Source organism: Anoplolepis gracilipes, chromosome 6, assembly GCF_047496725.1.
Source record: "Anoplolepis gracilipes chromosome 6, ASM4749672v1, whole genome shotgun sequence".
NCBI classification, from domain to species: Eukaryota; Metazoa; Arthropoda; class Insecta; order Hymenoptera; family Formicidae; genus Anoplolepis; species Anoplolepis gracilipes.
In genome coordinates this window covers 1,751,713-1,766,014 of record NC_132975.1, presented here as the reverse complement: position 1 = coordinate 1,766,014, position 14,302 = coordinate 1,751,713, and the positions used below count along the sequence as shown (strand labels likewise).

The 14,302-nt window shown below is 44.5% G+C and overlaps 1 long non-coding RNA gene across 1 annotated transcript; it reads right to left on the bottom strand.

Moving 5' to 3' along the window:
- Positions 1 to 67: 67 nt before the first annotated feature.
- LOC140667304 (uncharacterized) lies at positions 68 to 1,170 on the bottom strand. Its single transcript, XR_012046980.1, has 3 exons — positions 579 to 1,170; positions 262 to 477; positions 68 to 200 (listed from the first exon to the last, which is right to left on the bottom strand). It is a non-coding gene; the product is annotated as an uncharacterized lncRNA (long non-coding RNA).
- Between the last annotated feature and the right edge of the window lie 13,132 nt (positions 1,171 to 14,302).

The following is a 14,302-nucleotide window of genomic DNA, read 5'->3' as shown; positions in this document are numbered from 1 at the left end:
TTTACGTTATTTCACTGATTGTGAAGTCTACTGAAAGTAAAGCGTCTCGGAACCCGACCACTGAAGGCAAGGTGTCTCAAATCCGACCATTGAAGGCAAGGTTCAGTTAGTCCCGGCCACCGAAGGCAAGGCATCTTGTAACTCAGCCTGAGATTACAAGAGATGTTCAAAATGTTGCCCATTGACCGTTTGACAGTGTGCTAAGCGGACGTAAAAATTGTCAATCGCACTCCTTATCATTTTTGGAGGTATTGCACATACATTTATGATTCGTTGTTGAAGCTCATCCAGGTTACGAGGTTTAGTGAAATAAACTTTATTTTTTATGTAGCCCCAAAGAAAGAAATCAAGTGGTGCAATGTCGGACGATCTCGGTGGCCATTCGATTGTTCCTCTTCTACCTATCCATCGATTAGGGAAAGTATCGTTTAAATAGTTCCGAACAATGCATCCATAATGTGGCGGTGCCTCATCTTGCTGGAACCAAACATCATCAAAATTATCACCAACAATCTCCCGTATTGATGGAACAATTTGGTCTGTTAGAAGCTGCAGATAGGTTTCTGAGTTCAAATTACCATTTATAAAAAAAGGCCCAACCACTTGATTATCATAAAGACCTGCCCAAACATTTAATTTTTGAGGTCGCTGCGTATGTGCTTCAAGCATCCAATGAGGATTTTCGTTGCTTCAATATCTAAAATTATGACAGTTTACCTTACCAGTAATTTCAAAAGACGATTCGTCTGAAAAAACGATATTATGCAAAAAGTTCGGTTGCTGATCAATTCTTTGCATCATAAGTTCTGAAAATTGCACCCTGCGGTCAAAATCATCCTCATTCAACTCTTGGTGGAGATGAATTTTGTAGGGGTGGAACTTAATGGTCTTTAGATTTTTGGAAATTGAAAATACACTCATTTGAAGCTGTTGAGATGCTTTTCTAATTGACAATCTGGGATTTTCAACAAATGATTGGGCTACTTCAAATTGTCGCTCTTCTATCGCTTGGGACCTTGGCCTCCCAGATTTTTGGCAGTTTTTATTAGTCCCAGTTTCTACAAATCGTCTAATGGTGCAAGATGCAGTCGATATTGAAATATCTTCGCCTTCATTACGAAAGTTTTCATTGAACAGCAATCTCACTTCACTGTATGACCTTTGTCTATCCCCTCATCCTCTCATCATCAATAGCGAAACTCTCTCATGCTCTGTAAGATAAGCCATTTGGAATTAAAAACAAAAAATTTGCAAAAACTTGGTATAAAAAATTCGGTTTCTTTATCTTTAAATAAAAATAATAAATAATGTACCATTAACCGTTAATAATAAATGTGATAATAATTCAAAACGGACTAGAATGTGAAATCAAAACTTGTTAAATCGATGAAAACTCAAAAACAATTTATTATCTGTTTGACACTGATAGAATCGAGACAAATAAAAACCTTGAAGCATACACTTTATTGGTGGCGAATAAATTTTTCGGATACCGAACCTGGAATTTTTGAGCTCGCTAAAACCGAATCCGACGTCGGATTTTACAAATTCAAGATGACCGATCCAAGGCGCCCGATACCAAAAATCAGAGTGTGACTCGTACGTAACGTATAACGAACGTAAAATCTCACTCTCCTCTCATTATCGGGGTCAAAAGTGTTTCCAGCCTTAAAAAATAATTTGATCTTGATATGACTGACACATAACCTTGAGAATAAGATCAAGGCTAAAAACGTCATATCCGAATGTTTTTTCTTGACACTTTTAGGTCAAAAGTATGGATTTTCAGTCCTAAAAAAATCCGGTTTGACCTTAATAATAATCTTAACTCATGACCTTGAGAATAAGGGCAAGGTCACGGCTGAATGTCCCTCGTTGTCCTCTACAATTTTTATGCGTGACATTGCTCCCTAGCAGGTGCATTTTCGAAGATATTCGAGTTTTCAGCCTAACACAAGCGTTTGACCTTTATGTGACCTTCAGAGATCAAATTTGGCAGTGTTCAAGGTCATATCCGAATATAAAATTTTCCGCTCTTTTCATTTCTGGGGTCCCATTTAAAAAAATAGACCTGACCTTAAAATGACCTTCAAGGTCATTGTCAAGGTCAAATCCAAGGTCACCGTCAGATAGCCAGGAAAAAATCATAAAAACCCAGTACTTAGCATTTTTCCTAGGACTTATATTTTTCGAGTTATTCTGCTGTTCCGGTACTTTTATAATATATATATATATATATATATATATATATATATATATATATATATATATATATATACAGGGTGTTATAAAAGTACCGGAACAGCAGAATAACTCGAAAAATATAAGTATATATATATATATATATATATATATATATATATATATGTATATACAAATATGATATTGATTAATCTAAAAAATATATAATCAAAATATTTTATACGCAGTGTACCTCAGCAGATTATATCTTATTACTTGTGATAAACATATAATAATCGATCATCTATACTTACAGATAATGAATATGTCAATCAAACATTAAACATTATCTAAATTTAATTGCGAAATGCAATTGTTATACACATACACATAATATAAATTATATAAATAAAGTAAATTATATACATTATATAGAAATAATTACGAATATTATATTGCTTTTCTCTTAGCAGATATACGATGGTATATGAATATGAAAATATAAAAAAAGATGCGTTGAAACGAAAAATAGTTGTAAATATTCAGTCACATCATTTCCATAATAATATATGTGATACGTAATCACATAATCTTGTAAAATTAAAAACAAAAAAGTTCTGACCACTTTTAATTACACGCGTCCGCTAAGTCCCTAAAGGGGTAAAATTTTTTTTCGCAATTCCATCGTTCCAATGAGAGTTCCGTTTGCACCCCGACGAGTTCTCTCGAAAGTTATGAAGGCTCGAAGCTGTAGAACCAAGAACAAAAAAGTTCTGACCACTTTTATCGAAAAATGAGGTGCCGTTTTCGAGTTAAAAAATTTCTTTTTTAATATTTAACGGTCAGAACTATTGTTAAAAAGTATCAAGAACTATAGAACTCTTCGAGAACTATAACATAGCATGATTTAAATGCTATTTTTCGCATGTTGCAGTGCCACGAGAAGTTAGCACCTCATATTTTCAAAATGCCATTTTTTATGATATTTCGCCGGAACTATTTCTAAAACCTATCAAGAACTGTAGAACTATTTGGAGTGCAAACGGAACTCTTGCTGAAACTTACAATTTAAAAAAATGCGGTGCCAACTTCACAGAAGTGTATAGAATGCAGTTGACCGCTGGTGCATATACCAATAGCAAGCGCGTACACACAATGCATGAATTTTCTCCGAGCGTACCACCGGGATATAAGATATCGGAAACGCGCGCGTAAATCATTTATCTACCGATCGTCGTGCGAAGCATTACTGATTTAACGATACGTGTTGTGGATCAGCAGGATCGATTACTCGATTTTTGAGGAGAGGAAATTACTGTACGATTGCACGTACGACGACGTCAAAAATAGTATGCTCGTGTTGAACGAAACAGAGCACGCGAGAGATAAATATCTTTACGAGGGACAATACTTTTGCGAGGAGACGAGTGTCTGGTGACAATAATCAGGTGTCTGGTTACGCTAAAAAGAAGCTCAGCGCGTTGAATCGTGAATTTTTAAAGTCTTTGAAATTCGTCGTACGAAATAATTGAAAGAATGATTGACATTTTGAACATTGAAAGCAAACCGATCTTTGACGACCGTATAATAAGGATTAAAACTCATACGTACAATCCATACGCAAATACAACACTTGGATATAGCGGAGATACGGATACCTATACAGCATCAGGATTTGTACACGTTACCGTGCGAAAGCTTCTTTTATGTCGAGGGAAAATTGACGATAAGGAAAAAGGATGAACTAATGATATTGGGAAATAATTGCGTTGCATTCATGTTTGATGAACTTCGATATGAACTCAACGGTGTGGAAATTGATCGCAACAGAAACGTTGGAATAACTTGTACGATTAAAAACTACATCTCCCTAACACATGAGAGAAGTAAAATCTTGCACAATGCTGTGTGGAATATAGTTGTAAATAATGGTGATGAAGGTTACTTCAATTTTTGCGTGCCGCTCAACATGTTGCTGGGATTTTGCGAGGATTATAAGCGCGTTGTGATTAACGCTCGTCATGAATTGATTCTAATACGTTCGCACAACGACTACAATTGTCTATTTGGAGCTCAGGCGGCTGAAGCTGAGATTGAATTACACAAAATACAATGGCGTATGCCTCACGTAATATTGAACGAAATTAGTAAACTGTCCTTGCTACGAGCGTTGGAGAGCGGTAGATACTTGAACATAAGTTTCCGCTCATGGGATCTATACAAATTTCCTTTGCTACACAGTACGACCAAGCATTTGTGGACTGTGAAAACTGTCTCTCAGCTGGAGAAACCGCGATACGTAATGTTTGCACTACAGACTGATAGAAAAAATGTAGCGTCGAAAGATATTACCAAATTCGACGACTGCAAATTGACAAACGTTAAACTCTATCTAAACTCTGATTTTTATCCGTATGATGATTTAAATTTGGATTTTGATAAAAAGAGATACGCTATCCTATTCGACATGTATGCGCGTTTTCGTAAATCTTATTACGGATGCAATAATGATAATTACCATTATTTACCATGGCAAAATTTCTAGAGTACGGTCCTCTCACGGTCGTTGACTGCTTGCGACAAAACGAGTCTGTCACAAATGCTACCGTGGACGTAAGAATAGAATTTGAATGTAAGCTAGACGTACCCGCAAATACTACCGCATATTGCCTCATCTTGCACGATCGCATTGTCGAATATAACCCGTTGACAAATGTTGTCCGCAAAATTACATAAATCAGGAATAATCCCCTCCAATGTTATAACATTATAAAACTAGCGATACTCGATGATCGATATTAGTCGTCCGTCGTAGTTCTCGCCAATATCATTTCATTATGATCGTGCCAACGTTTGTGGATCTCCAAGGATTTATTATCGATAAAAAATTTATCGTGAAAGAAATTGTGATTCTGACAAAGGGCTCTGTACTCTCTCATTATATTTTTACGAGTCTTACACCATTCCGTTTGCTCACGAGATCTGAGAGATCTCAAGTTGCATGGTTAATTGGAAAACATCACAATCTGCAATGGGAAGATGGAAACATTCCATACTACATGGCCAAACGTTTAATCACTGACGCCGTGACGTTGAAAGATGCATCTTCTCAAGTGTATGTCAAAGGGCATGAAAAACGAGAATGGTTGACAAATTTACTGAAAGACGATGCGAGAGTCTTATTATCGAGACATTGGATAACGACTATGATGACGTTCTTGCTTTAGATAAATTAGATGCTACTCTGCGTTGCGATAGACATGTACGAAATTGTACTTTACAAAATGTATGTAAATTATTCAATTGGTGGTCGAATCATCATCATAAAGGTTCGACCAATCCATATTTATAATAAACTATTGTTACAATACATGTGTGTTATTATCTTTTTTTATCCTCTCCTTGTAGCATGTATTATATTACAGTACGTGATGCATTTTTTTATTAGTCTGCATTTTAGCAGACAATAGACGTGGAATATTTGACGTCTTTAAACGCGAAAAAATGTCAAAATTCATGTCGTTCATGGTTCGCTTGATGTTGATCGACGTTCGTTTGATGTACGATAGTGGTTCAAACATCGTTCGATAGATGTTTGTTTGATGTATGATAGTGGTTGGATCGATCTGTAGCAAATATTATATCTCAGCCATGTCTTGGCCATGTATACATCTGTGTGGTGAATATTACATTTCAGTACGTGGTGCAGCTGCATCTGGTATTATATTTCAAGTCATGATATTAAGATATTTATTTGATGTATAATAGGGTTCAAACATGTTTAGATCGATGTTGATCAATGTTTAGATCCATGTTGATCAATGTTTCAATAGATGTCTGATACTTATTTGATTGTGTCGCTATTTAATTATAATTATCTGTATGAATGCTGTGTGGAGCGACAGTTTGCGTCAGCTTTTAATTCTTTATCAGCTATAAAGAGTAAACATTTATTGCTAACTCTTATGTCATGCTCATCCCCTACCCATTTTTTTTTACCGAGACGTTACCTAGCTCTCGCTGGAGCTGACATAAGGTGTCTGTCAGTGATCCAGTGAGTACATTTGTGAAGTGATTAAAAAAAAAGTTAAAAATGTCGAGCATTATGTCATTTCTCGACGCTATGTTCGAGACAGGATACCGTCGCCTTCAGCTTCCCGAAGGGGTTGGCAGGCGACGCCATCGCCGTGCACTTCGCTAGGTCAGAAATTTGGCCCGCGCCCTATTCCGAGCGTTGCTGAACGTGCTATTCGAGGATGTAAATAGTTTTTATTATTATTTTATACGCTTTTTTATTTATAATATATTTATATTTATATTTATACGCTTTTTTCTTTTACAGTATTACAAATATCGGTACTACCACCTCCCATTTGGTGATGTAAGTAATTTTTATTATTATTTTATACGCTTTTTTATTTATAATATATTTATGTTTTGTTCTTTTACAGGAATATCAATGTTACCACAGCCTCATTCCGGGATATATTAACATCGCGCACATGAAAGAGGTGCGTCGCGTGCGGACCTTCCACCGCGAAAATGCGGAATATGAGGATTTGTGGGGCGATGGCCCCCGTGCTCGCCTTTTAAACGGGTTCTTCCCATACTTGTACGTGGATATCTTCTCCCTCCGCAGGCTATTCGGAGAGGAGCCCCTCATATTGTAAGTATCTCTATATAATATGCGCAAATTTTAAATATTTTTTTCAAAATACTAATAGAAATGTTCATTTTTTTTTCTGTTACAGACGCAGCCGTCACGAGTTCCCCCTCCGCCTCGCTCCCACCGATTTTTAGTATTTAAATTTTATATTTTTAGATTTAGTTATATTTTATATCTTTTATATTTTTAAATTTATATCTTTTTATATTTTTAGATTTTATATTTTTCAATTTTATATATATATTAGATTTTAGATTTTTTATATTTCTTACTTTTTATATTTTACATTTTTAATTTTTAAACACACACACACCCACACCCACACACCCACTCACACCCCCCCACCCCCCCACACCCACACCCACACACACACTCACACACACTCACACACACACACACACACACACACACTCTTTATATGTACACACACATACACACTTTTTAAATAAAAATTTATGTTAAACTCATATATATTGTGACGTGGCCGTCACGACGGACGCCCACCCCGCTAAAAATTATCGCGAAGCTCGAACCGAGTATACGCGCCGGTCGAGTAATCGAGAGCCCTACCGCGATTCCCAAAGAGGCGAACAATTCCAAGATTATTTAAATTTAAAATTGAACGTTATTGTATATTTTCCGGCCATAAATCACGGTGACAACGAAGGATTATGACAAGGAGCATTACAAAGGAGACAATAGCTTAGGAATGCCGTAAACACGAGCGCGACGACAACAAGGATCGGTTGTCCTCGCGGAGCCTCGCGGATGCCGGAGAATCGGTCCGGCAAAGCAGGACCGACTGACAACCAGGGGCGAGAAAGGCGCCCCGACAGCGGATAGAAAAATTATGGCGACGCCCATGGAGGGGCTGCGTCCGGCCCCGAGGGGACAGTTAATGTGTGAGCCGTTCCCACGAGTGGGAAAGGCCCGTGCTACCTCGCCCTTTTAGGCATACGCCACTAAGCCCCGAGGGGACAGTTAATGTGTGAGCCGTTCCCACGAATGGGAAAGGCCCGTGCTACCTCGCCCTTTCAGGCATACGCCACATTTTTACATCCACTGTCTATCGGAACCGCTCCGAGACGGGCGATGGAAAAATCCAGTAGCGCCTGCTGGTTCGTTTGTGCAGGATGGACAGTTTAGCCACGACGAATAAGCCCATCCTTCCTTCCTTAGGGTGACATAAACTCTGCCGGCTGGCATTCGCCACTATCTGATTCCTTCACCCCGCTATCTTATCCGTCGTGCCCACGGGGACCACGGGGAGGCCTGTCCATTTGCATCCCGACCTGGATGAACGCTTCTGACCCTGTTGGGCGAAGGGAGTAGTGGGATAGGTGGGCGTGTTAAGGTAAAGTTGAATTCTACCTAATTCTTTTTCTGACGCGACGCGAACGCTGCTCGAGAGCGTGGTTGTCCCGAGAAGATTACGGGGTCACACCCCCATACCCGAAGGCTCCGACCTCTTCGGTTGAACAACGGACCTAGCTAATATATAATCTACGATTTGTATCCCTTCAGCCAGAGGGATTCTCGGCAAAAATCGGTGAACACGGAAAGGGCCTCTGGGCTTGACACGAAGAAGCGTGCCACATCCGGCCATTGCCATTCACCTTCCGGTACGACGCTTCGCAGAATCTCTCTCTGCGCGTCAAAGAGGGGACATTCCAGCAAGAAGTGCTGAACTGAGTCAACTCCACCTCCGCAAATGCACACTTCACTTTCCACGAGACTTAACGACGCGAGTCTTTCCCTAAAATCTCCGTGTCCAGTGAGGACCTGTGTGCTCCAATGATTTATTTCCAACGAACGCGCAGCTAGTCTATCTTGCACGTCCTTAAAGAAGGCGGACGTGGTACGACCCTTACTTGAAGAGTTCCATCGGGTCTGCCACATATTTATCGCCTCGTTTTTAATTCCTACGATCACGGTTTTTCTTTCGGTTCCGGCGGGGATCTCAATATTACCAATCTTGGCGTCTTTTCCCGACCTAACATTATAACGCGCGGCACCTTCGCGAAGAACTATATCTACAGGAGTCGCTCCTCCGACAACGCAAAGTGATTCCCACGAGGCCGTGCGGTATGCGCCAGTCATTGAAATTAAGACTCGACGCTGCAAGGCTTTCAGAATTCTAATATCTTTCTCCGTACACAGGTCGGCCCATCCCGCAGCGGCATAAGCCACTGTCGGTGCGAACACGCCCTGGTAGATTGTGGAGAGTGTCCTAAAATGCAGGCCCCAATGGGCTCTCGCTACTCTACCTAACTTCTCGAACAGCGGCCCGACTTTGCTGTTTAAGTATTCGTAGTGCGATCTAACCTTTAAATTTCTATCCAGGTAGACGCCAAGATACCTAACCGTTCGCTTAAACCCTATTTTTGTTTCTCCGATTTTAATAATTGGCGGTCTATTCTCGAAGTCGACGGTTTTCTTATTTGTTTTTCGCTTCCTATCCGGTCGTGCTCCTCCCCGTCTATCTATCGGGTTTCTCGCGATCGCGTCAGATTTCAGAATGATGGCTTCAGTTTTACGCTCGGAAATCTGAAGTTTTGCGGACCTACATCATTCTGTTATTATGTTAACTACACGTTGGCCTTCTGTCTCGAGTTCCCTTCGCGAGTTTCCGTTTATGACGACCACGAGATTGTCCGCGTACGCGGCGAATCTATCTGGAATCACGTCTTCCAGTACTCTCAATAGGCCATCGAACATGAGGTTCCAGCAGGCCGGGCCCAAAACGGAATCCTGAGGGCACCCCCTCTCGGCCCGCTTGGACACTTCCGCGGAGCTAAGAGAAATTTTTACACTTCGATCGCTGAAGTAATTCCGGAGTACTTCGAAGATATTACGCGGACAATCCCGTTTCTTAAGACTATCCAACACAAGGGGCCACCAGACATTGTCAAAAGCCCCGGAAATGTCGAAGAGAAGCGCAACGGCGTACCTCCTTTCGGAGGTAGAGACCATCCGTCGCAACTCCACGACAGCTTCCTCCGTCGGGCATGAACCCGAATTGTCGACCGGAGACTTTCCCCGGTGCCAGTGACGTGTCTAGCAGACGAGCTTTTATAAGCTTTTCGAAAAGTTTTCCTACTACGGAGAGGAGACAAATGGGTCTGTAGGATTTCGGGTCTCTCTCGTCCTTGTCTTCGCCTTTCAGGAGGACTCGGAGTGAACCCTCCTTCCAGACAGAAGGAAAGACGCCCCACTGGAGACACCCGTTGAAGAGCCTAACTAACTGACCAGGAATTACTTTACAGGCCGCCTTGAGTACGGCGACCTCGACTAAATCTAAACCTGGAGCTTTATTATTTTTAAAAGTTTTTATCGCGCGGGCCATTTCCGTCTCCGTGAAGAAAGAGGCGTCGGCTGTATCGGGGGCAACTCTACACGCGTTTCTAATTTCACGCTGTTCAAGCGTGTCTTCTATCTCCCGGTCATCTGGGATGTGCACATCCAGGAGGTAATTAGCGGTCTCCCCTAGTGACTTTGTGGAATATTCGCCACACCGGAGTGTGCTTAACACCCCCTCAACCTGGAGTTTGCTTGCCTGTTGCTTGTAAACGAAGCCCCAGGGCTCCCGGTTGCCGTGCGATGTGACGAACTTCCGCCAGCTCGCGAGTTTCGCCCGCTTCACCCTCCTACAGTACTGCCTTCGTGAAGAACGATACTCCAGCAGTACCCGGAGGTAAGTAGGGTCCTCTCGCCCTCCCTGAAGGGCACGACGCAGCCTATATATTTTTTTCTTGACTATTGTCAATTTTTTTGTCCACCACGGGTTAGATTTCCTAAATTTGCGCTTTTTGGGCATTGACGCAACACAGGTCTCTGTGAGCACCACTGTGAGCGTTTCTGCCATTTCCTCTACTGCTATTGTGGAGCATAGATCGATAGCCTCCAGTTGCGATCTTGAAAGATCTGTCAGGGTGACAGAGAACCGTTCCCAGTCGGCCCGACTTGTGTCGAACCTCGTGTTTCCCAGCGCCCCGATCGGCACCTGACTCTTTCGGCAATCTCAATCTTATGTCCACGGCCCTGTGGTCACTGGTGGTCCAGTCACACCTTACCTTTCAGTCACAGATAAACTTATTCATGGAGGGCGACGTCAGGGTTACGTCGATGAATGACGAACCCCTTGTCGTCCAAAAGGTGGGCGGCTGTCCAGCATCGTTGACCACTGACATGCCAAATGCCCTGATGAGGTCCTCGAATCTGGCACCTCTATCGTCTGTCTCTTGGGGACCCCAGAGTGACGATCGAGCATTGGCGTCTACACCTATAATAAGTCTCTCTCCCCTCAGTGAACGAAGCACCGTCTCGAGGTGTCTGAGGTGCTTCTCAATCTCGTCGCTGTACTGGAAGTAGCACGAGACAACGTAGAAGGAGAAGCTGGGGGCCTGCACTTCCACACAGACACAATGCGTAGTGCTAAGCTGCGAGACGAAAACCGTATCGAAATTGGGATTGCAGATTACCACTGCAGCCCACGGACGTTGTGAGCGCACTGCGGCAACCTTCATCCCTATGCCTAATCCTACGACTGTGTAACCTGAACCTTGCTTCCCGACGTATGGTTCCTGCAATAATAAGACGTCAAGTCGCTTTTCGACTACGAGTTGACGTACCTCACCCGTTACTACAGCCGAACGTCGCATGTTCAGCTGCAGCATCCTAACATCCGTGGACGCACTACCTAAGCTAGAGTTTATCCTACCTAATTCCTGTGGCGCCGGGCCACTCGCTGTGTGGGGTGGGGTCCGCGAATCTAACCGTCTTTCGCACCGTTGTCTCAATGTTCGCGGTTCTAAGCGCGGATCTAATCGCGGGCTTCTTTATTTCGCGCGCTGTTTGTTCGACGCCTGTTCCCGATTCTCGCGCTAAATTATATGTCGCCGACCTAATCGAAGTGACCAAACAACGTTCCAAAACGACGCACGCGGTTCTAGTCACGGTTGTTTCGCGATTTTCTAACGCGGTTCTAGCGGCAGGAAGGCCGCAATCCCAGGGCTGTGCGCCATCGCGTAATGTGTCATGGGCCCGCGCGCGCACAGCTCGGTGAGGCGCTCTCGAGGAGGCGGAGGCCGCCACCGAGCACGCGGTCGAGCAGACTCACGACTCAACGACGGAGACACCCCGCGCTTCCCTACTCGCGGCCGCGCCAGACCGGAAGCGGTCAGCCAGGCGGGCACTCCTCCTCACCACATCAAAGTTTTTTATAAAATTCCTCATTCTAATCCCACGAGTACGGTGGAAGGGGTGGTCGAACGACGTAGAGCCACCTTTACGCCGCCAAGCCTAAATACACCGAGAGGACGGCAGGTATCCCGGGACGGACCGTTCGCGACCGCGACATTTTGCGTCTACGCGATCATGCAGACCCTAAGCACGGTTCCTAACACCTTAGCCTTCAGACGTTACGCGGGCCCGACCTCGACGAAAGCGACCGCGACGACAACGACGACCTAACGACCGCCCAAGCCGACGAAGCCACAGACGGCAACATCCAGAACCCGATTTTACCTGAAAATAAAATTCCTGAAAATAAAGAACGTATTAGAACTCACGCACACACACACACACACTCACACGTGGGAGTCACTGGGATCGGGGTGGTCCCCGCCTCTGGCCCGGCGGGTGACTGAGTCACCCATCCAGTCCTTCGGGCGAGGGTCCCGACCGGCTCCCACTTTTCCCCACTTAGGGACGTTTCACGGCAGGAGCACCCACCGCTCCGCACCCTCATCCTGCGGGAGCACCCGTATAAAAATTAGAAGGGAAAAAAAGGGGGGGGGGACGGCCGTTGACCGTCCAAACAACGCACGAAGTGCGCTTGCCACATAAGAGCCATTTGTTCAGCAAGCTGACGCCGACTCGTGGCAATGCTGTCTGGGCACGTTGGCTTCACCTTTCGGTTACTAGAGCCCCCTCACCACGTCAAGGTGTGCCCACGAGGGGGTGCCCCTCCCCCCGAGGGAACACCGGACTACGCCGATCACCCATGCTGCCAAGAGGGAGAATCTCGCAAGGGAGCGGCAAGAGCACTCGCGGTACAAAACCCATCCGCCAAAGGCCCGAGCGTTCGAGCGTGTGATACGTCTGTGCGCAAAACCAAATTTTGAGCGCGCGAAGCAAATTCCCCGCTCCCTGATAGCGATAAGAGCGGTAGGGCGGTGGGAATAAATACGGATTCCTGAGAACTTAGAGGAATTCGATTCGATTACGAGTCATTCATGTACGATCCCGCGAAGCGACACGACGACTCTTGTAAACATGAATACGCAGTGCAACACTCGCAAGGACGACGATCGTGGACCACATCGGGAGAAATTCACCGGTGAGGCTCTCTCGCATCTTTGCGCATTATTGTTACGCGAATTACGCCACCACCGACACGATCCGCGTGGTCGACCCCTCTGACTCGGACGCGCCATTACGGGAAAGTAGTGATTTCGTTTGGTGTTTCGGTCTTTGCGTTTCGGAATTGGAGAGCGACCGCTGTCAAGGGGCTCGAGAGGATCGTAAGGCGTTGGCTCACCCGGCGTTATCGTTCGTCTCTTCGCGAACCGATTGATCGTATCAAAGATCTACCTCGTTGTCGAACCAGTACGGTCTTAGTGAGTTGTCACCGGGCGGAATCGCCGGATTCCTCCCGAGAGTGCTGTCGTGTGCCTGCGCAAAATTGTGAGACCGCAGTATTCGTATCAGCGAGTACGAAAGTGGGTGTAACCGCCTCCCTGGTGGAGGAGCGGCGCAGCTAGCACGGGAAGAGGCCTAGCGGGGCCCGGGAAAGGACTAGTTTCCTCCTCCGCCAACGTAGGGTGAGTACCACTGAATTCTTGTGAGCGGACCACGCGATTCGCGTACGCCAAAAAGGGCCTCGATTCTCGACCACCAGTCTCGTTGCGGGTTTCCCCTAGCGGTTTACCATCGCCAGGGCGATCGGCTGTCGGAGGCACGAGCTGTCGACGGTGTATCCGCCTCAACCATCTGGCTACGCTATTTCATGAGCTTGCGAGTATGCTCTAGTAACGGCGCGAGATTGTAGCGGCCGCGATTTCTGTTTCGATCGTTTTCTCACCATACTCGCGACATTCGCGTCGATCTTGTAAACGATTGTCGTGTCTTAGATTATTGGTTTGTCACTCCTTCATCAGCGTTTCCGCGACGATACGAACTCTCGTCGTACTTCCCTCGCGGGGTACGTCCCGTAACAACCCACGAAGTTGGTAAAGTCTATTGTTTCGTTTATACCGCCGATATCGAGCGAGCATCACTAATGCATTTTATTTGACCCGCGACTTTCCGGGTCGTTCGATTGAATAAATCTGTCATTAAGTTTTATCCCATCAATTACATCTTTTTGAGCCAGGGTTTCCCCTACTCGCAGTCTAATAAGCCTTTGGACTTCCTTCGGAACCAGTACTTCTTATAAGCGACCCTCCCCTCTAC